Source organism: Lactuca serriola, chromosome 5 (genome assembly GCF_051521515.1).
Source record: "Lactuca serriola cultivar US96UC23 chromosome 5, Lser_US96UC23_V15, whole genome shotgun sequence".
NCBI classification, from domain to species: domain Eukaryota; kingdom Viridiplantae; phylum Streptophyta; class Magnoliopsida; order Asterales; family Asteraceae; genus Lactuca; species Lactuca serriola.
In genome coordinates this window covers 233818882-233846546 of record NC_136412.1, presented here as the reverse complement: position 1 = coordinate 233846546, position 27665 = coordinate 233818882, and the positions used below count along the sequence as shown (strand labels likewise).

General features: G+C 37.8%; 1 long non-coding RNA gene across 2 annotated transcripts; it reads right to left on the bottom strand.

The window, feature by feature from the left end:
• Window positions 1-24676: 24676 nt before the first annotated feature.
• LOC145051483 (uncharacterized) lies at window positions 24677-25760 on the bottom strand. Of its 2 annotated transcripts, XR_013683648.1 has the most exons (4): window positions 25471-25760; window positions 25236-25359; window positions 24985-25162; window positions 24677-24873 (listed from the first exon to the last, which is right to left on the bottom strand). It is a non-coding gene; the product is annotated as an uncharacterized LOC145051483 (long non-coding RNA). The 2 variants fall into 2 exon arrangements; XR_013683647.1 differs by having other exon boundaries at window positions 24985-25359.
• Window positions 25761-27665: the final 1905 nt, after the last annotated feature.

The following is a 27665-nucleotide window of genomic DNA, read 5'->3' as shown; positions in this document are numbered from 1 at the left end:
TGTTTCTCTTCCTAATAGAAAGGGATCAACCAACGTCAAACATTTTGATCGAATGGTAAAGAGAAAGGGTTGCTTTGAGATCGTTCCATGTTTTGATCCCAAGGAGTCCATTTTTTTCTACTGCCAATTGAAGGGACATTGGAAATGAAGCTTCCCAACATACATGAAGGATCTTCAATATGGTAAAGTCAATTTTTATGACTCTACATCAGGTACATCCATTATCTAAGTCCATAAGTTCTTATTCTTAGACTCTTAATACATAATGTGATGATCACATTTAATGGTATTGTAGGATCTAAAATAAAGAAGGAAGCTTTAAGCAAAGTGAGCTAAATCTGATCGTGAGAGATGGAATTTGTTCACATGGTTCGATGGTTAGAATTTGGAGGTATTACTAGGGAGTTGGGATAGTTTAATAGATTGTTATTACTCTTCGGAGATGTCTAGAAATATTGTTTTTCATTTCATGCATTGTAAGGACAAGTTCCAATTCTTTATTTATTTCAACAAAAGCAAAGTTTTGGTTTACTTAGTTTCCTTATCTTATTTCCTTGCAATGACGTTAATGAAAGTGTTCATTATGTTTTTAATAATAGCAATATTAAAGATTTGATTCATATGATATCGCTTGTGGCAATTTGGCCAAGTGAAAAGAGATCTCATCACCAACTGGATATATACTTGGAGTCGTACAATTCAATTTATATAGTATATGAGAATCTTGTTCACTGGAAAATTATGACTAATTCATTGTTCACATGCTATGTGAGTCAAGTGAAGGACTAATGGATCTAGTACATGTTGATATGGACTTTTCAGATCCACCACAAGGGAGGATAACTTTATTCGTCATGATTTACTGATGTTTCAGCAAATATGGTTTTGTTTATAAGATTAAATAGAATTGTTATACTTATGTAAAGTTCATGAGTATCAGAATGAATGGAAGAATCTATTAGGAAGAAAGATAAAAGATTCTCCAATCTAAAAAGAAAATAGTACTTTAGTATCATGTTTTATTATCATTTTAGTAATTTTGGAATTGTGTCACAAATGATTCCTCCAAGAACATCTTAGTGTAACTGTATGACTAAGAAGAGGAATCGAACATTGTTGGAGATGGTTCGATCATAAGATGAGTCATACTTTGTTCCTAATCAAGTTTTAGAGTCATGATCTAGTAACTATGAATCGTATCTTGAAACTTATTTTTAATTAAAAAGGATGATTACGCCTCTTAATATGTGGAGTAAAGAATGCTTTCCTTACCCTAACACATTTAGAATTGGATTTGTGATGTTTCTTGCTAATCGAGAAACAAAAGATAAATTCAATCCTATTATGTGAAGTGTTCTATTTTCGAGAATCCACACAAACTTTTGAATATTTGTTTTAGCTCGTCAAGGAATGTTCCTCGATAGAAAACTCATATGTCAAGAATTCAGCGGGAGTCATGTTGATCTTGATCTTGCAAGAGTCAATTGAAAATGATCCTTTTAGTTATCACTAATGTGCAACTTGATATTAAAAACTTGTTGTGTTTATTGACACATTCATATTTCTTTGCACTTCCAGTTGATTTGGAAATGTTTATGAGTTCTATGTTTTTCATTTAACTACAAAAGAAAATCACGTTGATCAGTGAAAGTACACTGATCAATATGGGTGAGTTGCTGACAATATGGAAGCACTGGTGGGATCTTGTGCTGCCAGAAGGCAAGAAATTTAATATTGAAGTAGTAGTTCATGAAGGAAAACTAAATCTGAATTTGGTTTATCCTAAACGTTGTTTTATGACTATAGGTTGGAAATGAAAGATCCACATGGATAGGAACGTATGCACCTTGAAATCTAAGTGGAAAAAGGTTTTATCTTAACTCATGAAAATAGTTATAAGAAAACACTTTTGCTAGTAGAATTTAAGGATCCGATAAAGATCAATACACTTTCTCTAGTACTTTTTAAACTTTCAGGAGATATGTTTATCACGTATTGAAAGGGTTTGAACACATACGCTATTAGGATAAAGTGCATATGCTTAAGAAGCCTAATTAGAGGCTCGACGAAGCATCACAAAATAGGAATCTTCACTTTCATGAGAAAGTCAAAGGGTATTTATTTCTGGAAGTCTAGTTGATTTCTGAGTACATGTCAAAGCTAGTGGGAGCATAACTGTTATGTTGTTATTGCATGTTGACAAAACTATTCATAGGGAACAATGTATCTACTTTGCAAGTTGCAAAAGTTGGAAACTGTTTCGCTATAGTGGACTTAAGGGAGAGGACACTCCTACTGCGTTTCAAGTCTAAAGGTTTAAATTGTATAGTTTAATAGAACTTAGTCAAAAGACATATATGAATATCATGTTGAAATGTTTCAACATAGGAGATTCCATATATAAAAATATTATAGCAAAAGATTAAACAGATATCAAGTTGAGTCTCATATGCTTTGGATATAGGATCGATTACATGTGTTATAATATTTGATTTCTAATTTTTGTCAAATGCTCTGAGCATTGTGAGAAAAAATGACTACAATTTTAAGTTACTAAAGTTGTTAAACAACTGTCAAGAACATTCTGAGGTTTACCAAAGAAGGGTTGTTTGTGGATAGTTAGAAGTATTATATTATTTGGGAAGGACCATAATGACATGTTCTGGATTGAGATGATTTTTTGTCAGAATTGTTGGTCATATGGGAATATGAAAATGATTCCATAACTGGAGATGTGTATATGGAAATGTTTCCACAATAAGAGTTGGTTATAAAATCTACATGTAAGTTAGAAACTTTAATGCAAGAGAAGTGTTCAAGGAGTGTGCCTTGAATTCGAGACTTCATAACCATGGAATTGTTCTGAGTAACAAGTTCCAGTGGAACATTCTGTAATATCGAAGGCTCGGTCTTTGTGACTTTGGAACCTTGACATCACAGAAAGACAATGCATGTAAAGATGAAATTCTACTACATCTTAAATAACGATAATAATTTGGAATTGTAAAATGAACATCACTAGAGTAATGTCTAGTCGATCTGTTCACAAAGGAAGGACCATAGAGAGACATGACATGCATGTTCATAACATGGCATGATTGATGTTATCTAATTCAATTAGTTAGTTGATAACTCAAAATATTATACAATGAATAAATTCATAATTGTTATGGTAATTAAATAATAGGGATTTATTTATGTTCAATGGGTATGATACCATAGTTAATTAATTTATTATTATTATGTTTAACTTTGTATGTTTTACTTCCATGAGTAAGTTAAATATTATTAAAAAATTCCCCAGTCGCTTATACTTTTGGAAGTAAGTAGTGAATTAAGACTGTCATGAATCGATTGTGGATTGTCCATAGAGATTGGACATTGCATGGGATTGTTACAATATTCATGAGTAGTTAGAAAATATAGATTTTAAGTATTAGATAAACTCACGATTAGAGATTACTTCATGGATTTAATCACGAGTAGTTCTAAGACAATAATATCTTTTATTCTTCAAACGAAGATATGTAAGCTGTAATTTATAAGTCTGTTGTGCATTGGTATTACGAAAATGCATCAGTAACATGATGTTATAAAACTTAGTGTCATATATGATTTAGTGAGTAAAGGTTACGATTATGTAGTCAAAGTTTATTCGTTCCTTTTGTCTTATCATGAAAAGCGATATCTTTGTGCCCCTAGGTGATTTGAGTTGATCTATGAAAACCAGGCGTCTGGTCCAGACTAAATTGATGTGTTAAATTTTGTAGTCTAAATTGATCACAAATTAGGAAATCAAGAAATAGAATAAATGAACATGAGGTTGATCATTTAATCTATAACTCTGTTTATACGATATCTTATAGAACGAAGGAATAGGTGACCACTTATCTTAGGGCCAACATTTGATTTCAATTAGAGTTTGACAGTGGCTTTGGAAAGCACACTTTGATGTTTGGTTCAAGGTTATACTTGTAATTATAGTTATAGACTTATCCAAATAGGAGACTGTTGGATTAAGGTGTCTAAGCTCATAACTAAATTGGTATATTCTTGTAATTGGAAGCAAAGTCCTGTTTGGGTTTCCCTCATAACTAGAACTTGATTAGAATAACATTTGTCAAGAGATGATGATTTATTAGATTTTTATATGATTAATAAATTAATTGGAAATTATAAAGAAATGATTTGTGTCACACCCCAAAACCGGAACGGCAAAAACGTTCTGGGGTGGATGGCGTCATGTCAAGTATCACAACACATGCATTATACTAATAAAAGTACAACAAAACATTGCATTAGTAGTAATAGTTTTACATGATTTACATTACAATATATCAAAATAATACAAGTAAATATAATAAGTACAGCATGGTACTAAGCTATCTTCATCAACAGCTCCGGGGATGTACCTGTCTAATGCTAACCTGAGAATACAAGTTATTTGAAAAGCGAGTATCAACATTTTTACAAATGTTGGTGAGTTCATAAGTATTTAGTGGCATTTTATTCAAATAACTTTAATAAAAGTGGTGTTTTCAGTGTATCGATTACATTAGTGTATTTTCCAGAAAATCCTATATTTTCTTTAATAAGAGCAGTCTTCTACCAAGACTGGACGGAGTTATGTGGTAAAAAGTAGCTTTTCCCTTAATCGCTATCGTTATCAAAATACAGAATTTGATTTTTAAGAAAGCAGGAGAATTTAGGGAAATAACGTATGCCTCAGCAGTGAGGACTACTGACTAAGGCAAAGGGATCATAGACTCCAGGAGAGTATCGAACGAATGACACGCCTGGTTCCGTCTAACAAATGGAGACACAGACCCCAGAAGGTACCAAATGAAAGGTACAGATGGTAAGATCTAAAACAGTGAATACAGACCGCAGACAGTATCAAATGAAAGATACATCTTGCAAGGTCAAAACAGAGAATACAGACCCCAGACAATATCAAATGAAAGATACATCTTGCAAGGTCAAAACAGAGAATACAGACCCTAGACAGTATCAAATGAAAGATACATCTTGCAAGGTCAAAACAGAGAATACAGACCGCAGACAGTATCAAATGAAAGATACATCTTGCAAGGTCAAAACAGTGTGACTCTGAAAATGAGTTACCAACATACAGTGTAAATTGCCGGTGAAATATCGTTACCTTAAGACCATGAATTATAAGGTAACCCGGGATACTCGTAACCATACTAACCGACACTAGAGTACCAGACGCCCTACAAGTGTTTAGAGAATATGACATTTTTCACCCCTTGGTTTTGAAGGCCGTGGACTGTAGCTAGCAGTCAGGGTGCGGGGGTGTCAATCCCGTATAGATCTATACACACAATGTCCGCTCTCCCTACAGGAGACTCTGGTTACCAACTAGACGACGGAGAAGGCCGTGTCCTAAAGATGCATCCCAAATAGTGGGTAGAGACTTCCAAATAGTGGGTAGTGGGTTTCTAATGTATGCGCTGAACTAGAGGTAGAGAATCATAACTGAACTGACTGAAGTAAACACATATGTCTATGTTTGTGTACATAGTATATAACTAATGAATCAAACGACCTTCGGATGGACATCCGATCCCACCAGACCACATCTCAACGAAGAAAAGGAAATAGGGCGGACAAGCCTTCCTAAGTCCTTCAATCATTATTTATATGCATCTATACAAGCACATACATACATCTAACTATGCTTGAGTGTGTATCAAGTGGAATCATATCGTGAAGTATAAGTGTACAGTGTGGAATAATCGACTTGTGAAGTATAAGCGTACAGTGGAATATCCGAGTCATGAAGTATAAGCGTACAGTGGATTATCCGAGTCGTGAAGTATAAGCGTACAGTGTGGGATAATAGAATCGTGAAGTATAAGTGTACCAAGTATAAGTGTATCGCGAAGTGGAAACAACAACTGGTGAAGTAAAAGCGTCTATCAAGTATAAGTGGCTACAAGTATAAGCGATATAGAGACAATAACCGGTATAAGCGTATCACGAAGGAATGCGTTATCAAGTAGGAGTTTTAAATAAGTAAAAGCGAAGTAGCAGTAACTAACAAGTAAAAGTATACGTCGTGAAAGGGAACTTTGATGAAAACCTTGGAAAAACCTTTATACTCCGGGAAAATCACATTTGGTATTCTTTGGTAAAATAAGTTTGAAAAACTTTATAAATCCTTGGAACCTTTATAAACCAGTTTAAAATGAATTTAGATAAAACAGTATAAGTAAGAGTTTTGAAACAAATGAAAACCTTTTTGAAACCATCATAGTATCCTACTCGGTAAAACAGTGTACAGTGTGGTAAAATCTTGTGCATGCGGGTTATTAATCACATATGATTGACATGATAACTGGCATGTTTAACTTGTATTCCCCCCTATCAAAACGTATAAAAACATTTAAAAGGTTCATTTAGGGGTATGAACTCACCTGGCGTAAGTGGATCCGACGAAGGTGTCGGTTGGGTGCTCGGTGTCAAGCAAAGACTCGAACACACTCAATGACCTATTTAACATATGATAACATATGTTCACATACAATTAGTATATTTAATACTAATTAAACACGCATACGCACTCAAAGGAGCGGAAAACACTTTGGTTAAGTGTTTGGGGTGTCCCGGATAACAACTAAGGGCTCAAATGGCTTAGGAATGGAGTTTACTCTCCAAGAGTAAACTCTATACTTAGAGTTTACGGCCCTGGGACAACTACCATGAGTTTACGGCCGTAAACTCATGGTGAGTGGTTTCTAGGGTGTTTTAAGGCCTTAACTTGCTTGTGGAATTATTCTAGGTCCAAATCTAAAAGGCATGAATGAGTTTAAGGCTTCTAAGGGCTTCATTAGGGAGTTTACGACCCATGAACCATCCCTAAGGGAGTTCATGGCCGTGAACTCCTATGCCATGAGTTAAGTGAAGTTTTAAGCCCTTAATACCTTCCTAGCATTTTATAGTAACAGTCTAAGGCCATTTGGGGAACAAAAACCAACATTTTGGCATGTTTGAGGGTGTTTACGGCCTTTACACATGTCTGGGCCGTAAACTCCTTTTGTCCCATCATTTCATTGTGTTTAATTGTACTAAACCCGAAATAGCAAGCCCCTAAATCATGTGTTAAGCCTAAGGGTGGTTTGGGAGTGTGTTTGGGGCATTTTGACAAGTTTAAGAGGTGTTTACGGCCTAAGCATGTGCTTGGGCCGTAAACTCTCTTTTATGCCTCATTTTGATTGTTTTAAATGAGCAAACACTCCTAGGCTAGTTCCTCTATTTATTTCCAAGCTTTTGGGGACAAGTTTGGGTCTCTTTTGGCCTCAAATAAGGTGTTTACGGCCTAAGGAGGATCTTAGGCCGTGAACTCCTTTTCAACAGCTTAAATGGTCGAATTTTAAGCTATAATCACGAGTCATAATGTTTAGAACAAGCTAGGGTAAGCAGACTTATGATTTGGAAGCGTTTGGTTGCGGATTCGGGTCGAAAACGAGTCTAGAGAGAGAGTATAGAGAGAGAGGGTGAAAAAGGTTGAAATGGGGTTTACTCCCCCTTATATATGGGTGGGAGTTGGAGCTCAGTGGAATTCTACCCGATACTGTTGTTATACGGGGGCTTTTGGTCGCATCCGATTTAGTGGTCGTAATAATAAAAGCTAACTTTTCCATTAAAATGAAAATGTGTATTACGAGTTTTTATTTCTCTTATCACGACTTAACGACTTAAAGATATAAATAAATGAAACATTTATTTATTTGACGACCTCTAATTAACGAAACTTTTATACAGTGGAATATTCCGTTAACGGTAACGGGGTAATGTAACGGAATAACTTTGGGTTGTCACATCATCCCCCCGTTAGAGGGAATTTCGTCCCGAAATTCTGGTCTAGGCAAGGAAGTAGGTATGAATGACCACGTAGAGGCAGGAGGATACTCCTTATTCTGGTTGTCCTCGCATTCCCCTGTGAATCTTTGGTCTGTGTTTGTCATCTCAACAAACCTTCACCTACGGGATGCGGATTCCGCCTCGGTAGCTAGTGGGTTCCGACTGGTGTATCTATGAAGTTAGTGTTCTCAATGATCTCTATCAAGATGATTGGGATACGAAGAGTGACGTCAGGTAATCGCATATCAAGTCTAAGAAGGGGATCGATCAAGGTGTGAAGCTTGTGGAATATTCGAAAGTAGTGGTCTGACGAGGGTTGGACCAAATCTCTATGAGGATTCTCAGATGGTCCTAAGCTCACGGAAGGGTAGAGCTTCTCAGTACTTAGAACATAGTGTACTTCTATGGCAAGATCATCACTGGCGTGAACGCCATTCCGAAGTTCCTAACGTTCTCTCCCGTACTGGTAGTGTAGTCCTTCAGGTTGGTTCTTAGGAAGCTCGGGTTGTCTTTGGTTTTGCGTTTTTCCCGTCAATTGGCTTTTAGAGACTTTCTAGGTCATCGAATGGGTTGTGTGACTATGGTTTTCTGTTTGCTGTAGAGTGTCTATCTCAAGCTCGTGCAAAATGAACCTGCACTAGCGATTCTTGAGACACGGAAACCCTTAGGGTCGGGGAGACAGGGTTTCACCAGACGAGTGTTGGACTATCTCGGGAGGTGGTTCTACTATTTCTGCGCGAGATAGTATTCGTGGAACACCTAGTAGTCCATTGAATCTCTAAGACGTTGGTTTATTCTAGTGCGAAAAGCGCATGCTCCTGCATAACCCCTCGACTAACACCAAGGCTGGTGTCAAGTCTATAATCTCTTCGGGATCTGGGTCATGAGGCTCATCGCACTACTTTCGCACTTTGAACAAGTATTCCTGGCTGCGGAGGTTATCCTGTGGTTCTCGGTATTCTAGTGTTTACTTCGGAGAATGAAGTCTATTGTCTACGGGGCGACGACGATTTCCTCCATGCGAGAGGGCGGAGGATCCTAGGCACTATTTGTCTGTAACGGGGTGGACGAAGTGCCTGAGTAGTGCGAACATCTTTAGCAACTACTCTTCCGAAGGTTCTGAGTTTTCTCGGTCTAGGTCAGATCTGGTGAGTATAGGTTCCCATCACTCGGAACTTTAGTTTTCTCATCCACTCTTCTCAAAGTTTAATTTATTGCAGCTCTCGAATTTCCGGGATATTCGTTGCGATGCTTAATTCGGGGGATCAAGCGTGAATGGATGGTCGTAGTTAGTGTCCTTGACTCTTACGACTCGGATTTCTTTACCAACCGAGGGTGTTAGCTACTATGTTGGCTCAAGCGGAATGACAACAACTTCGGATTTGTAGTCATTATAGTAGCTTAATCTGTAGGGGTTCTCTTGACTCTAGCTCCCGTTCCATGGGATATGATGAAGGGTCTTTCTAAGGAATCTACTAGGTATGCTTCAGGTGGTTATCATCTTCTGGAATGCATGAAGTGCCTTTCGCTTCGGTTTCTATCTGTCTAAGGAGGGTTGGTTAACAGTGCGCGGTACCCCTCTCCTTGGTACTTCGGAAGGTTTGAAATAAAAATGACGACCGACGGATCGCATTAGTCTTTATTATTTTTATTTTGTTTAGGTTCGGAAGAACCTTTATTTGCCGACATGGCTACGGAGAAAGTTCTTTTTACACAACACTAAGGATGTACATATGGTTGAACTACGTCAAACCATGATAGATAGAGTCGTCGAAGTTGGCATACTTCGACATGACATAAAGTGAGGGTCAATAGAGTCATGCGCCGAACAGGCACACAAGTTCTAGGCGTCTCGGGTTTCGTCCTGTATATCACTTTCGCGGATACTTGGACCGATAGAGTCGACGCGGAACTATAGAGAGTCCTAAGTGTTTCCGAATAGAGTACCTTTTCATGAATGGATTCTCACAAGGCATTTCTATAATAGCCTAACATATACTAGTCATGTATATTTAAGGTGGGGAGGACTTTTGACTGAGCGACTCCGCCCTAAATCCACAACCAAATGAGGAACAGGAAATGAGGCAGCATTCACTCACTCTAGGTCTATCCATCTTAGCTATACATGACCGTAACGTATATGTTTAGCCATTATAGTTTTACCTAATGAATTTTTAAATTTTATAACAGTGTTGTGACTTTCGCCTTATTGGGGAAGTATTTACATTTGAATCAACCTATTAATATTTTGCGTTAGTTATCCGAGATCGAGAGACGTACCAAAATCTGCTAGGTTCCTTGATGCTTCTCCCTAAGCATTAGAGTTAGACTCCTCCTGTGTCTTTTTCTTTCCTTCGGTTGGGCAGTCCTTCTTGAAGTGCCCCACTTCACCACATAGGTGGCAAACTATACGGGTCGCCACATTGGTGGTTGATGTAATGAACTCAACCGGGGTTCTGCAGACGCGAGCAGTATGCCCCAACATGTGGCACCTAGCACAATAGAGCTCCCGGCAGACACCATGATGATGGTAGCTGCACTTACTGCAGTGGGGGAGGTTTCCTAGGTATGGTCTTCTTGAAGTCAGGAGGGAAGGATTGACAGGGGTATTTATTGCTTCAGCTCGTTGCCCTTCGGAAGGTCCTTGAGCCGAGGTACTTCCTTCCTCGATCTTGATCTTTCTCTTCAGTGGGTTTGAGTGAGGTTCTTGGGCGGCTCGGTATGCAGAGGTTGGTTGCTGCTGTCCACTACTAGGATCGGAACTTCTGATGGGGCTCTTACTAACATTGGCGTTGTTAGCATTCAGGTGAGCCATGACAGCTGCTACGGCTGCAGAGATTGCAGCTTGGAACGTAGCTTCATCGAATAAGAGAGTAGGTTTCTTGCTTGTGGACTGGTTACGCTTCTTTGGTGGCATGGTTTCTCCTACACGGAAAGGAATACAAGATAATGAGAGACGATGGCTAACCCTGTACATATCTGTCCTGACTGTAATAGGCATAAATTTTTCCCGTGCCTCGGGTACTGGTTGTCTGAGTGTCGACCTACATCCCTATGATGTAGTCCTGGTATTCAAGGTAGGAGTATGAGTATTGGAAAGGCTATAAGATGGGAGTCGTTCCTACTAAGTTACCTTTATAATGGGAAAGGTTTCACTCTCCGGCATGGAGAGATTTGAGAACAGTTCGGAACGAAACTGCGGAAAGAGAGGCTTATGAAGGCTTATGGCTAAATATTCTCAATAGAGGTGAGGGGTTCCGCTCTAATCGTGTAACTGGCAACGGGAAACGACGATTTACCTAACATATAGCGTGAGTAGTGTAATCACTAACTCACTATATTGTATTATTTTAAGGGTGTATTAGCGTGACGAACACGAGGAAAAGACAATTCTCGGGTTCCATGTACTGGCTCCCTCTGTCTACCTCGTAGCTTTGACTGGAATCGGCGTTGGTTTCCTTCGGGTAGTTACCTAGGGTTCTTCTCTTGTGAAGACATATTGAATTTCTACCCCGCCTCACTTCCGAATCCGACTCCGGGTGTCATCACTTCATGATGGATGACTGGGAATCTCAGAAGTTTAGGCGAATTTCTCACCGATGTCCCTAAAAAGATATAGGCACTTGGTGAATTCAATAGTCTCAACCCAGTTCATTTATTTCCGAACATGAAGTCTTCTCAATGAACTTCTTCGGGGTCGGAATTAGCTCTTCTGTCAAGCACTGAAGTGGATAGGGTTTTCTACAGGGTTCGTGCGAGAATGGAAATGTCTAAAGAATCCTAAAAGATTATTAACATTTCACTGAGTGATCCATATCGAGTCCTGCTACGATTACACAGGGTATACAAATCATATATAGCTTAGATCCGATAGGCCTTCGAATATGTGATACTACTCTATATCCACATCCCAACGAGGAAAAGGAAGTAGAGCGAAACCACACATTCTTAGCCTATGGGATCCTTATTATATATAACCTCGGAAGTATACCCTCTGTAGTTGTAGGTATATCAATAAGGATCTTTTTAGTTCTCACACAAGGTTGGTTATGGATTCTAAAATACCCTTATGGTATTTTAATTTCTTGTTTGTTTCTTATCTTCTGAATAAAATTCTGGGATTAATGTAAGTCTTTTAGTGTTCCAAAATACTCCTATAGTATTTTAAACTTTATGTTTGGCTCTAGCATTCCTAGTTGGTAAGTTTCAGACCTGTTATACACCACTATCACTCCCAAGCACATGTTCATCGCATCTCGAATAAATGTAGTTGATCAGGTTAGATTTATTCCAGCTTACGATTACATAACTGCCCAGGTTTGACTGCAGTGCTCAACATCCGAAGACTTTTATTATTGTTCTTCTTGTGATACTTTTGTTCGAGTGTTTAGGTTTTGGATGTTCTTATACTTTGGTAAAATATGGTTATATTTTAAAGTATAGCTCTTGGTCAGAGTGTTTTATCCCTTTTGTATTTATAGGCCGTATATCTTTTATGAATTTATATACTTAGCTCACTATAAACAATGCTCTGATACCAATCTGTCACACCCCAAAACCGAAACGGCGGAAACGTTCTGGGGTGGATGACGTCATGTCAAGTATCACAACACATGCATTATAGTAATCAAAGTACAACAAAACATTGCATTAATAGTAATAGTTTTACATGATTTACATTACAATATATCAAAGTAATACAAGTAAATATAATAAGTACATCATGGTACTAAGCTATCTTCATCAACAGCTCCGGGGATGTACTTGTCTAATGCTAACCTGAGAATACAAGTTATTTGAAAAGCGAGTATCAGCATTTTTACAAATGCTGGTGAGTTCATAAGTATTTAGTGGCATTTTATTCAAATAACTTTAATAAAAGTGGTGTTTTCAGTGTATCGATTACATTAGTGTCTTTTCCAGAAAATCCTATATTTTCTTTAATAAGAGCAGTCTTCTACCAAGACTGGACGGAGTTATGTGGTAAAAAGTAGTTTTTCCCTTAATCGCTATCGTTATCAAAATACAGAATTTGATTTTTAAGAAAACGGGAGAATTCAGGGAAATAACGTATGCCTCAGCAGTGAGGACTACTGACTAAGGCAAAGGGATCATAGACTCCAGGAGAGTATCGAACGAATGACACACCTGGTTCCGTCTAACAAATGGAGACACAGACCCCAGAAGGTACCAAATGAAAGGTACAGCTGGTAAGATCTAAAACAGTGAATACAGACCGCAGACAGTATCAAATGAAAGATACATCTTGCAAGGTCAAAACAGAGAATACAGACCCCAGACAGTATCAAATGAAAGATACATCTTGCAAGGTCAAAACAGAGAATACAGACCCTAGACAGTATCAAATGAAAGATACATCTTGCAAGGTCAAAACAGAGAATACAGACCGCAGACAGTATCAAATGAAAGATACATCTTGCAAGGTCAAAACAGTGTGACTCTGAAAATGAGTTACCAACATACAGTGTAAATTGCCGGTGAAATATCGTTACCTTAAGACCATGAATTATAAGGTAACCCGGGATACTCGTAACCATACTAACCGACACTAGAGTACCAGACGCCCTACAAGCGTCTAGAGAATATGACATTTTTCACCCCTTGGTTTTGAAGGCCGTGGACTGTAGCTAGCAGTCAGGGTGCGGGGGTGTCAATCCCGTATAGATCTATACACACAATGTCCGCTCTCCCTACAGGAGACTCTGGTTACCAACTAGACGACGGAGAAGGCCGTGTCCTAAAGATGCATCCCAAATAGTGGGTAGAGACTTCCAAATAGTGGGTAGTGGGTTTCTAATGTATGCGCTGAACTAGAGGTAGAGAATCATAACTGAACTGACTGAAGTAAACACATATGTCTATGCTTGTGTACATAGTATATAACTAATGAATCAAACGACCTTCGGATGGACATCCGATCCCACCAGACCACATCTCAACGAAGAAAAGGAAATAGGGCGGACAAGCCTTCCTAAGTCCTTCAATCATTATTTATATGCATCTATACAAGCACATACATACATCTAACTATGCTTGAGTGTGTATCAAGTGGAATCATATCGTGAAGTATAAGTGTACAGTGTGGAATAATCGACTTGTGAAGTATAAGCGTACAGTGGAATATCCGAGTCATGAAGTATAAGCGTACAGTGGATTATCCGAGTCGTGAAGTATAAGCGTACAGTGTGGGATAATAGAATCGTGAAGCATAAGTGTACCAAGTATAAGTGTATCGCGAAGTGGAAACAACAACTGGTGAAGTAAAAGCGTCTATCAAGTATAAGTGGCTACAAGTATAAGCGATATAGAGACAATAACCGGTATAAGCGTATCACGAAGGAATGCGTTATCAAGTAGGAGTTTTAAATAAGTAAAAGCGAAGTAGCAGTAACTAACAAGTAAAAGTATACGTCGTGAAAGGGAACTTTGATGAAAACCTTGGAAAAACCTTTATACTCCGGGAAAATCACATTTGGTATTCTTTGGTAAAATAAGTTTGAAAAACTTTATAAATCCTTGGAACCTTTATAAACCAGTTTAAAATGAATTTAGATAAAACAGTATAAGTAAGAGTTTTGAAACAAATGAAAACCTTTTTGAAACCATCATAGTATCCTACTCGGTAAAACAGTGTACAGTGTGGTAAAATCTTGTGCATGCGGGTTATTAATCACATATGATTGACATGATAACTGGCATGTTTAACTTGTATTCCCCCCTATCAAAACGTATAAAAACATTTAAAAGGTTCATTTAGGGGTATGAACTCACCTGGCGTAAGTGGATCCGACGAAGGTGTCGGTTGGGTGCTCGGTGTCAAGCAAAGACTCGAACACACTCAATGACCTATTTAACATATGATAACATATGTTCACATACAATTAGTATATTTAATACTAATTAAACACGCATACGCACTCAAAGGAGCGGAAAACACTTTGGTTAAGTGTTTGGGGTGTCCCGGATAACAACTAAGGGCTCAAATGGCTTAGGAATGGAGTTTACTCTCCAAGAGTAAACTCTATACTTAGAGTTTACAGCCCTGGGACAACTACCATGAGTTTACGGCCGTAAACTCATGGTGAGTGGTTTCTAGGGTGTTTTAAGGCCTTAACTTGCTTGTGGAATTATTCTAGGTCCAAATCTAAAAGGCATGAATGAGTTTAAGGCTTCTAAGGGCTTCATTAGGGAGTTTACGACCCATGAACCATCCCTAAGGGAGTTCACGGCCGTGAACTCCTATGCCATGAGTTAAGTGAAGTTTTAAGCCCTTAATACCTTCCTAGCATTTTATAGTAACAGTCTAAGGCCATTTGGGGAACAAAAACCAACATTTTGGCATGTTTGAGGGTGTTTACGGCCTTTACACATGTCTGGGCCGTAAACTCCTTTTGTCCCATCATTTCATTGTGTTTAATTGTACTAAACCCGAAATAGCAAGCCCCTAAATCATGTGTTAAGCCTAAGGGTGGTTTGGGAGTGTGTTTGGGGCATTTTGACAAGTTTAAGAGGTGTTTACGGCCTAAGCATGTGCTTGGGCCGTAAACTCTCTTTTATGCCTCATTTTGATTATTTTAAATGAGCAAACACTCCTAGGCTAGTTCCTCTATTTATTTCCAAGCTTTTGGGGACAAGTTTGGGTCTCTTTTGGCCTCAAATAAGGTGTTTACGGCCTAAGGAGGATCTTAGGCCGTGAACTCCTTTTCAACAGCTTAAATGGTCGAATTTTAAGCTATAATCACGAGTCATAATGTTTAGAACAAGCTAGGGTAAGTGGACTTATGATTTGGAAGCGTTTGGTTGCGGATTCGGGTCGAAAATGAGTCTAGAGAGAGAGGGTGAAAAAGGTTGAAATGGGGTTTACTCCCCCTTATATATGGGTGGGAGTTGGAGCTCAGTGGAATTCTACCCGATACTGTTGTTATACGGGGGCTTTTGGTCGCACCCGATTTAGTGGTCGTAATAATAAAAACTAATTTTTCCATTAAAATGAAAATGTGTATTACGAGTTTTTATTTCTCTTATCACGACTTAACGACATAAAGATATAAATAAATGAAGCATTTATTTATTTGACGACCTCTAATTAACGGAACTTTTATACAGTGGAATATTCCGTTAACGGTAACGGGGTAATGTAACGGAATAACTTTGGGTTGTCACAATTTGTTAATATATTATATGATTAATATATTAATTAGAAATAAATAGTTGGTTTGTTAATTTATTATGTGATTAAATATGAGATGAATTGTTAAACAACTGATTTGTTAATTTATATGATTAACAAATTAATACGACATCAATTAGAATTAATTAATTATTAAGCATAATTAATATTTAATTAATTTGGGATTAATTAAAGGTGCAATGACTGAATTGTAATTGCTTAATAGTTGAACAAAAGAAGCAATTCTAGAACCATTCAAGGGTGGACGGTTTTGGGAGCTCTTTTAGGGTTTGAATTGGAATTAAATCCAATATTTAATTATTGAACTTGCTTTGTCCCTAAATTATTTAGCTATAAATATGACCCCTTGGGAACTTAAATTTGTGGTTACCTTTTCCAAGGAGCATATGAACGGAATTTATACCTTGATAGGTTTAATACAAACAATCCTATGTGTGCATGCAACCCTAGTTGGATCTATGGTTTCACTATAAGACATACAACTTTATGAACACAAAATAAACCCTAGCACGCTTCTATGATTTTCGAAATTTACATAGAAGTGTAGTAGACATACCTTTGTTGTTATATAGCAATAACAACTAGTTTCCTTGATCTCTTGAACTCTCTTGAACTCTTGAAAGCAAGCACCACAATTGTAGTGCCTCTAATGGCTCACAAACACCTTGAAGCAAGAAGGCAACTAAGAGAGAGAAGGGAATGATGCTAATTTCGGCCCTAGGGTTCCCTTGGAATCAAGTGGCCTAAAATTGAAGCATAGGGCATGTATTTATACTATAGGGTGCTAGGGTTTTTAGTCTAAACCCTAATGGACAGCTTAGTCACCAAGCAGCCCAAGGAACCTTATGGAATGAGGCCTTGGACGAAAATATGATGATCCTTCATCATAATTTCGTTCCCCCTTAGTCCATTAGGTTTCCTAGCCCAAAACTCAACTCTCACACATTTGACAGTTTATACCCCTTTATTTAATTAATCTCTTTTAGTCACCAAATTAATTCCTAATTAATTTATGACTAATACTAATTAAATAAATATGATTTCTCCTTTAATATATTATTCTTATAATATATAAATAAATCATAATATCTCCTCTCTCATATCAAATTACCTTGTCAAGTTGCTTTGGTGAAGGCAACCCAAAAGGATAATGCACACTCGGGTCAAGTATATATCAAATATGGTTACTTACTTAGACACTAATCCAACAGTCTCCCACTTGGATAAGTCAAGTAACTATATCTCACATATGACTTCCGTACCCGATAGCAATCGTAGCTTTCAATAGCCGCTGTCAACCCTGACCAATAATCTGTCCTTTAGATAAGGGATCGTATAATCCTCTGTTCTAGATATCATGCTAACAATACTTATTGTCTAGCATATTATTTCTTGATCTCTGATTTGTTCGACATAGAACTCAGTTGAACACATCAACTTTATCTTGACCGGGCCCGACACATAAGTCAAACCAAATCATCAAGTGGCCTAGATATCGCTTTTATCCTCATGGAATAAAAGGAACAGAAAAACGTCGACTAATATGCCTTTATCATTTACTAGTTAAACCACACACAATAATACGTTTTATAACATCAAGTTACTGATGCGTTTTCGCATTATCAATGTATAATCAACTAGCAAACAATAACCATATCTCTAGGTTTAAAGATTATATGATATTATCATCTTGCGATCACTTGTGATAACATTCATGAAGTAATACCAGCAAGCATGGGTCTATTCAATGCTCAATACAAATTTCATAAGCACTCATAAACTTTGCAGCAAACCTTTGCTATGTCTAAAACCTTTTTAGACAATCTACAAACAAATTTATGACAATCTTCCTTCATATCTACTTCCAACATATGAGCGATTGTGAACTGTTCGAATAATCTTATTATTCAGGAAGTCAAAACATGCAAAATTGACACAATTGATAAATAATCAACACAAGATAGAAACTTTCTTATAAATAACACACCTTTATTTAATCATCATTTGTTGAACATGACATTATCTATTACAAGTTTCCTACCTATCTAATCTAAACTAATATCGTCCTTCAGCCCTACGCTCCTAGCGTGCTGCAAATGCTTGACCCTACTCAGTCCCTTCGAAAGGGGATCTGCTGGGTTATCTTCTGACGATACCCTCTTCACAACGAGGAGTCCCTCTTCTACCCGATGTCTGATAAAGTGGTATTTCCTGTCGATATGTCGAGATCTGCCATGATCCCTTGGTTCCTTGGTTAAGGCAACCGCTCCTTCATTATCACAGAAAATTTCCATGGGCTCCTTTATGGATGGCACAACTCCAAGGTCTCCAATGAAGTTCTTCAACCATATAGCCTCCTTTGACGCTTCGCTCGCTGCAATATACTCTGATTTGCACGTTGAATCAGCTACGGTCTCTTGCTTGGAACTTTTCCAAGTCACTGCTCCTCCATTTAGGGTAAGGACCCAGCCCGACTGCGATCGGAAGTTATCCCGATCCGTCTGAAAACTAGCATCACTGTACCCTCGTACCCTTAAGTCATCACTCCCACCGAGGACTAGAAACCATTCCTTGGTCCTCCGAAGGTACTTAAGAATATTCTTAACTGCAATCCAATGTGCTCTACCAGGATTCCCTTGATATCTGCTGACCATGCTTAAAGCGAACGCCACATCAGGGCGAGTACAAGTCATAGCGTACATGATAGAGCCTACTGCGGAAGCGTAAGGTACTCGGCTCATATCAGCTATCTCTGTCTCTGTACTCGGGCTCTGAGTCTTACTCAGCTTGGTATTGCTTTGGATTGGCAACTCCCTTTTCTTGGAATTTTCCATACTAAAACGCTTTAGCACCTTTTCCAAGTATGTATCCTGACTAAGTCCTATCAGTCTCTTTTCCCTGTTTCTCACTATTCTTATTCCCAGAATATAAGCGGCTTCTCCGAGGTCCTTCATAGCGAAACATTTCCCAAGCCAGGACTTGACTTCCTGCAAGGTTGGGATATCGTTTCCTATGAGTAGTATGTCGTCGACATACAATACGAGAAAGCTTACTATACTCCCACTGGCTTTGACATACACACAAGATTCATCTTCGCTTCGCAGAAAGCCAAACTCTTTAACCTTCTCATCAAAACAAAGATTCCATCTGCGTGATGCTTGTTTCAATCCATAAATAGATTTCTCAAGCTTGCATACTCTATTTGGATGCTTCACATCGACAAAACCCTCTGGCTGATTCATGTAGACATCCTCAGCCAACTTTCCATTAAGGAAAGCGGTTTTCACGTCCATCTGCCATATTTCATAATCATGAAACGCAGCTATGGAAAGCATCACCCTAATAGACTTTATCTTCGCAACTGGTGAGAAGGTCTCATCATAGTCAACTCCGGGAGTTTGAGTAAAGCCCTTCTCAACCAATCGCGCTTTATAAGTATGCACTTTCCCATCCATGTCCGTCTTCTTCTTGAAGATCCACTTGCACCCGACTGTCTTACGAACAGGTACATTATCAACCAAATTCCAAACTTGGTTGTCGTACATGGACTGAATCTCGCTGTCCATAGCCTCTTTCCATTTTGCAGACTCGGGGCCTGCCATGGCTTCCTTATAGCTGCTAGGTTCATCCAAATTTACTAGTGTACTATCACTAATAAATGTATCCCCTTCAGTAGTAATATGAAAACCATAAAACTGGGGTGGAACACTAGCCCTAGTGGAATGTCGAAGAGGTAGGGACTCGTCAATAGGTTCAACAGGAGTTTCCTCCTCAAGTTGAGTGCCAGTGTCCGAGGTTCCTTCATCGCTTTGATCTTGAATTTCTTCAAGTTCAATTTGCTTCCCACTGTTTTCTTGGCTTATTAATTCCCTTTCTCGGAAAACCCCTCTTCTAGCAACGAAGACAACATTGTCACTCGGTCTGTAGAAAAGGTAGCCAAAAGACTTCTGCGGATAGCCAATGAAATAACACTTCTCACTACGAGGTTCTAGTTTGTCGTGAGTCTCTCATCTTACGAAAGCCTCGCAACCCCAAACCTTGATATGTGCCAACGAGGGAGCCTTCCCTGTCCACATTTCGTGAGGAGTCTTGGAAACCTTCTTGGTGGGAACTAAGTTAAGTATGTGGGCGGCAGTCTCTAAGGCATACCCCCAGAAAGCTATTGGTAACGAAGTCCGACTCATCATAGAACGAACCATGTCCAACAAGGTCCGATTACGTCTCTCAGCCACATCATTCAATTGTGGCGTTCTCGGAGGCGTCAATTGCGAAACGATTCTGCATTCTTTTAGATAGTCGTGAAACTCAAGACTTAGGTACTCTCCTCCTCGGTCTGACCGAAGCATCTTGATTTTCCTGCCCAGCTGATTCTCCACTTCATTCTTAAACTCTTTGAACTTTTCAAAGGTTTCCGAATTTTGCTTGATCAAGTAGATATATCCATATCTGCTATAATCATCTGTAAAAGTCACGTAGAAGCGGCAAGCATCCCTTGTGGTGGATCTAAAGGGCCCACACACATCGGTGTGTATGAGATCCAATAAACCCTCACCCCTTTCACAAGTGCCAGTAAAGGGTGACTTGGTCATCTTCCCAAGTAAACAAGACTCACACGTGTCATCGTCCCTAAGGTCGAATGACTCCAACACTCCATCCTTTTGGAGTTGGGCTATGCGTTTCTTATTGACATGGCCAAGGCGACAATGCCACAAGCATGCTTTGTCTAGACTAGTAGACGAATCAATATTCAAAACATTATTTCCAAAATTATCAACAATCATCGCAGATTCATAAATCCCATTACAAGGTAATGCATTGAAATAAAAGACACCATTCAAATAAACATTAATAGAACCATTATTATTATCAAAAGAATATCTGAAACCTTATCTAAACAACCCGTGAAAAGAAATAATGTTTCTTGCCATATCTGGCGAATAACAGCAATTCTCTAAATCTATTCCTAACCCATTACTCAACACTAAAGAATAAACACCGACTTTGGTCACAAGAGAAGATCTTCTGTTTCCCATAATCAGGTTCATCTTCCCATGCTCCATCTCCCTACTTCTTTTTAGGCCCTGCAAATCAGAACAAATGTGGTAACCACATCCTGTATCAAGAACCCATGAAGTAGCAAATGATGAGTTATTAGATTTAATAGAATACATACCTGCAAATGTGGGCTTGATCTTCCCATCTCTTATGTCCTGCAGATATTGAGGGCAGCTTCGCTTCCAGTGGCCCTTTTGGTGGCAATAGAAGCACTCTGCTTCTTTAGGATCGGAAGAGGGTTTAACGGAGCCAGCTTTGGTCCCACTTGAGGACGAACCATCACGGGGTTTCCCTTTATGGTGGCTCTTACATGGAGCCTTCCTCTTTTTGCCCTTTCCTTGACCTATTGCCATCACAGGAGCGGCCACTGCAAGGGACGGTGCAACGGATTTGTCTTTGAGGTTGCTCTCAGCAGTCCTCAAAAGTCCTTGGAGCTTGCTCAAGGAGACCTCCTCTTTGTTCATATGGTAGGTCATCCTAAAGTGATTGTAGCAGGAGGGCAAGGAGTGGAGGATTATGTCGATAGCCAAATCCTCATCAAACTTAACATTAAGTTTGAGAAGACGATCAACATACCTCTGCATTTTCTGCAAATGAGAGGTTAGGGATTCTCCACTCCCCATCTTAGCGGTGATCATGTTAGTAATGATCTCATAGCGCTCTTGCCTCGCGCTCTGGTGATACCTGTCCAGCAAACCCTGATGCATTTCATATGGATACATGTCCTCATAGGACTTTTGGAGTTCGAGGTTCATGGTGGCCAGCATGATGCAGTGAACTTTCGTGGCATCACGCTCGTGGGCCTCAAAGGCGGCCAGTTCCTCAGGAGTATCAACATCTGGGATGATCTTCTCAAGCTTTTCATCGAGGACATATTCTTTGTCCTCGTAGCGTGTGATCATGCGAATGTACCTCATCCACTCGTTGAAGTTTGAACCATCAAATGTCACTTTCTGACACAAGTTCATCAACGAGAATGACCCAGAAGCGTTGTTGTTGTTGTTTTTTGCAGACATCTGAAAAAGGAACGGAACAAAGTTTGATTAGAAATGAATCCCTAATTAAACACCCAAATGAGTAATTAGGGCTAGGATCCAACAACATTATTTACAACTTAGAAAGGGATGCCGTACTCTAAAAGTAAATAACTTGAAGGTAAGTGAATGACGATTCACTAATTCTCACCATGAAAAACGAAAAAGCAATTTAGGTTTTAAATGTATTGAAAACTCCTAGATCTTTGAGATTCATTGAACTTTTAAATGGCATGTTTAAATCTCGATATGCATTTCAAATTTGCGACTGGGATGCCGAGGATCGCAAACAAATTTGTGAATAACCATGCGAATTAACGTGGTGCACTCAATGTCATTATCACCTAATCAATGTGCCGGTAAACCACACACGCTCCATTGATCTATGACAAACATCGAGTCACCCTTCACTACCTATGTCATCCCCAAATTGATGTGCCGGTTAACCACACGCGCTCCATCAACGTTTGACAAGGGTACGAAGTGTAATTCCATGGATTAGCATCATTTTCACATTTTACCCTAAAGTAACTAAGAGTGGGAATTTGTAAAACAATGTAGTTACTTTAATATTTCCATTATACTTTTAATGAGGAATTAAGTGCCCTATCCTATCCGTTCGGCTAACGACCCTCCACCAGTCAAGCAAGCGGTAGATGTGAGTGTACATCCATTAAGCGCCATTTTATAGGCAGCAACCTTATACCCACCTTATAGACTGGCTTCGTGAATGAGACCTACTAGCGATAAGACTAGCTTATTCTTATGCATATATAATAATTAATCTTATAATATCATAATTGTATAAGGGTGTATTTTAAAGCATTTCAAAATACTAGTATCTTAATGTGTATTTAAAATTTTCGAAAATTAAGGCTATTTAATTTAAAATTTTAAACACCAAAAAACTTTGATTTAATAATTATCAAAATCAAACAATTAATTTGAACTATTAAATCTTTAAGGTTTATCATAAAATCAAACTATTAATTTATTTAATCCTTTTATCCCCTAGATTTTTTAAATATATGAAAGGATAATACAAGATCTTCAATTATCCAGTTTAAACAATTAAATTGATAATCACAAAGATAGCAATATCCAAATCCCTAAAATCTTGGGATCTTATCTTGGGGGGGCAAGGGATTTTCGAAATCCCTAGGGTTTCCTAACCCTAATTTCGAAATTTGGAGGCTAGGAAAAAAAAAGTTTAAGAACCCTATCAAAAATCGCCAACTAGGGTTTTGCAACCCTAATTTGCGAAAATCACCATGCCTTAGGGTTTACTTGCCATAAACCCTAATTTGTCAAATTCATAATATGTATCAAATCCAATTGAAAACAAAAAACCAATGGCTCTGATACCACTGATAGGTTTAATACAAACAATCCTATGTATGCATGCAACCCTAGTTGGATCTATGGTTTCACTATAAGACATACAACTTTATGAACACAAAATAAACCCTAGCATGCTTCTATGATTTTCGAAATTTACATAGAAGTGTAGTAGACATACCTTTGTTGTTATATAGCAATAACAACTAGTTTCCTTGATCTCTTGAACTCTCTTGAACTCTTGAAAGCAAGCACCACAATTGTAGTGCCTCTAGTGGCTCACAAACACCTTAAAGCAAGAAGGAAACTAAGAGAGAGAAGGGAATGATGCTAATTTCGGCCCTAGGGTTCCCTTGGAATCAAGTTGCCTAAAATTGAAGCATAGGGCATGTATTTATACTGTAGGGTGCTAGGGTTTTTAGTCTAAACGCTAATGGACAGCTTAGTCACCAAGCAGCCCAAGGAACCTTATGGAATGAGGCCTTGGACGAAAATATGATGATCCTTCATCATAATTTCGTTCCCCCTTAGTCCATTAGGTTTCCTAGCCCAAAACTCAACTATCACACATTTGACAGTTTATACCCCTTTATTTAATTAATCTCTTTTAGTCACCAAATTAATTCCTAATTAATTTATGACTAATACTAATTAAATATATATGATTTCTCCTTTAATATATTATTCTTATAATATATAAATAAATCATAATATCTCCTCTCTCATATCAAATTACTTTGTCAAGTTGCTTTGGTGAAGGCAACCCAAAAGGACTATGCACACTCGGGTCAAGTATATATCAAATATGGTTACTTACTTAGACACTAATCCAACATACCTTTCCTCCTCTTTTCTTAAGTGTCTTCTAGTTCTAGGGTTTTGGTGTGAGCCATTAGAGGCATCATCTTTTTGGTGCTAGCTCTCCAAGATCTTTAAATGAAGGATTGAAGTACCTTGTTCTCTATAACAAGCAATGTTGCAGAAATCGCTTGACATAGGCTAATCGGTGGACTGGGGTCAAGGGATTAACCGGCTAAGAGGGGATTAATCGGGAACCATTAATTATTAATAAAAATATTTAAAAAAATAATAAATATAACATTAAACCTAAGAATATAACATTATAAATAATATATATATATATATATATATATATATATATATATATATATTAAAGTTTTAATAAATATAGCATTATATATGATTAAAAAAAAGTCCTTTGCTATAAGAAGTTCATTGACATGAGGTTGGGGACTTGAAGGAGTCCATGCTGCAAGAAATCCTTTAAGCCTTTTACATAACTCACTGCTTAAACCATATGGTGTGGTGCTCGAGAGATCAATAGAGCTGGAAAAATGGATAAAGATATTCAATTTCAGACATATGCAAAACTAATCCGTGTTCTTGCTGCATACACATACACACATAAAACCAAGAATTGAGGGATGAAGAACTAACCTGCAATCCAATCTATGTTTTTGCTACATACACATACAACCAAATACCACTAACTGCTCCATTCGTTTTTGATCCAACCACCAAACACGTCCATTGACCACCTTCCTGTTTGCATCTGTTCTGCACCATCACACTCCACTGTCGCACCATAAACAACCGAGAACTAGAACCAACCCACCTACATCTTCAATCCATGGTTCTTAATAACTTCACAGATGATCAAGGGACCAAAATTTTAGTCAAGAAATTACCCAAATCAAAATACCCTTCACTCAGGAAATTGATCGAACACTTGGTGGGCATATGGTTTCATACACAAAACAATTAGAGATTTTGGTCAAGAAATTACTCGAATCAAATACCCTTCTGCCTTACCTGTTACAACCAAGACATAAATCCAACCAACAATTAAAAAAGATGAAGAAACAACAAACGATTTTAGAAAGATGAAGAAAGAACAAACAATTTTAAAAAATCATTGTTTACCTAACGGTGCAGAAAGAACAAAGGATTTTAGAAAGAACAGGCGATTTTAGAGGGTGTTCCGATCTTCGTTTTCATTCCAATTTGTGAATTTATCTGATGTTGCTGGAACTGCGACTGCGAAGGCGTGAAGTCGTGAACTGAAGCTTGGAAGGGGACTGCGACGTCGTTGCTTGAAATAGATGACGAACCGGAGGCCGGAATTAAAGTCGACGGAAGAAGCAGATGCGCCGATTTCCCTTTGTTCGTTCTCGTTCTTGGGTTGTGTCTAGAGAGGCAGAGAGAATCTCGATTTTTTTACTGCATCGAATGAGAAATCGGAAGCAACCCTAGAAGCATTTGTTACACTTTGACAATTTTGCCCTTAATTTTTTTTAAAATTACGTTGACTTTCGTTGATCGATTTGGGCGCCTAGACCCGCCTAGACCCGGCTAGACCCGCCTAGTCCTGTCTTTGACCGACTTTGACCACGTCCGATTATATAGTCCGATTAGCTATAAATGTCAACAGTAGAGGACCGCCAAGCGCCTAGGCGCCGATTAATCGGCCGCCTAGGCCGATATTTACAACACTGATAACAAGTTTAAGGTATGTATCTCTAGTTTCTGATTTTCGAAATTACTAGGGTGCGTCTTAATTTTGCTATTCAAAGTATGTTGCATTAAAAGTGTAAGACATAGATCCTTTTAGATTGCATGTATCATCTTCTTAATTGTTAAGTGATTTTCCGCATTGAGCCTTTTTGTTGTAATCTAATAAATCCATCACATTGTTAGATGAAATTTATCATGCGATTTAAACACAAATCATACGAAATGAGTCATAAATGTCTTAGATCTTGAAATACAATATTTCTTTGCATGCATGTTTTGTGACCAACACAACAAGTTATAGTGGAGAATATTCTAGCTTATCTTAAGGATCAAATGTCATCACCAAAATAATTTTGGTATACTATCACTCCCCATTAAGTATTTGACTTGTTAAAATATAATAAAAAATTAAGAGTTTATATAAATATAGTGTTGATGTATTTGAATTTTGAAATTGCATTCTATTTTAAGAAATTGAAACACCATCACTTTAGATTATCAAAATTTGGAGTCATAGTTTTCAAAACTTCAAATTTGGATATTAGAAAACATCTTATAGAATCTATCTAAGATCTCGAAGAGTCAAACATGAATTTTGGTAGGGTGTTCGTGTGTTTTGCTCCACCAACTCGTTGCCAACAATTTTTTTTGATAAAAATATTATTTGTGATTAACGGTCGACTGTACAATATGCATAGCCACCCATACACACTATAAGATTTCTTATGAGATCTTTACAATGGTTATGTTGTTGAACCTTAATCCAACTTTCTCCCTTTTTTTCAAGCTAAAAAATGAGAGATCTCACTTATCATCATCCAAGATTAGATATTGATTTTCTTTTTAGGGCTATCCTTTTGATGCTTAACACTCTTTTGTAAGTTTTTGAACTAGTGTGAGTGGTTTACTTCTCCTATTGTCACTAAAGTTAAAATTAAAAGGTATGTGGATCTCTCGTACATACACTTCGGAGCCTTACCTTTAAATGATTTCGTCCTTGTGAGGTGCATGAGCGTTCATCAACTTATACTTAGCCTATTGTTGAGGCGAACCTCTATAAACTCTCAATGTCTGGGTTATTTCTCTATTCTTTAACCTTTTACTATTTCATATTTACATTATTAAGTATTTATAACAAGGTTGTAAAAATCGATCGGCGGTTGACCAGTGTTAAAGGATTAATCGGTCTTGACAGAGATTAATCGGGACCATAGGTTATAAATAAAATATTAAAATTAATCAAATATTAATATATCTTAAGAAAAACAAGTACTTCAAAATTAGAAAATTAGAAAATTTGTGATTTGAAAATTTGAAAATATGAACATTTTGGTATAATATTTGAAATTCTGAAATTTGAAAATTTTGAAGTAAAAAAATGTTGATTTTTTGAATTTTTTTAAAACTTTTTTGACATTTTTTTGCTTTTGTTGACCGATTAATCCTCCCAATACCGATTAATCCCACCAAACCCGATTAATCATAAATTTCCGATTAATACCCTAATCCTTGACGGTTGGAGAACTTCAATCGATTAAACCATGGTTATACGCCGATTAATACCGATTTGTACAACCGTTATTTATAATGGTGTTTAGGATTAT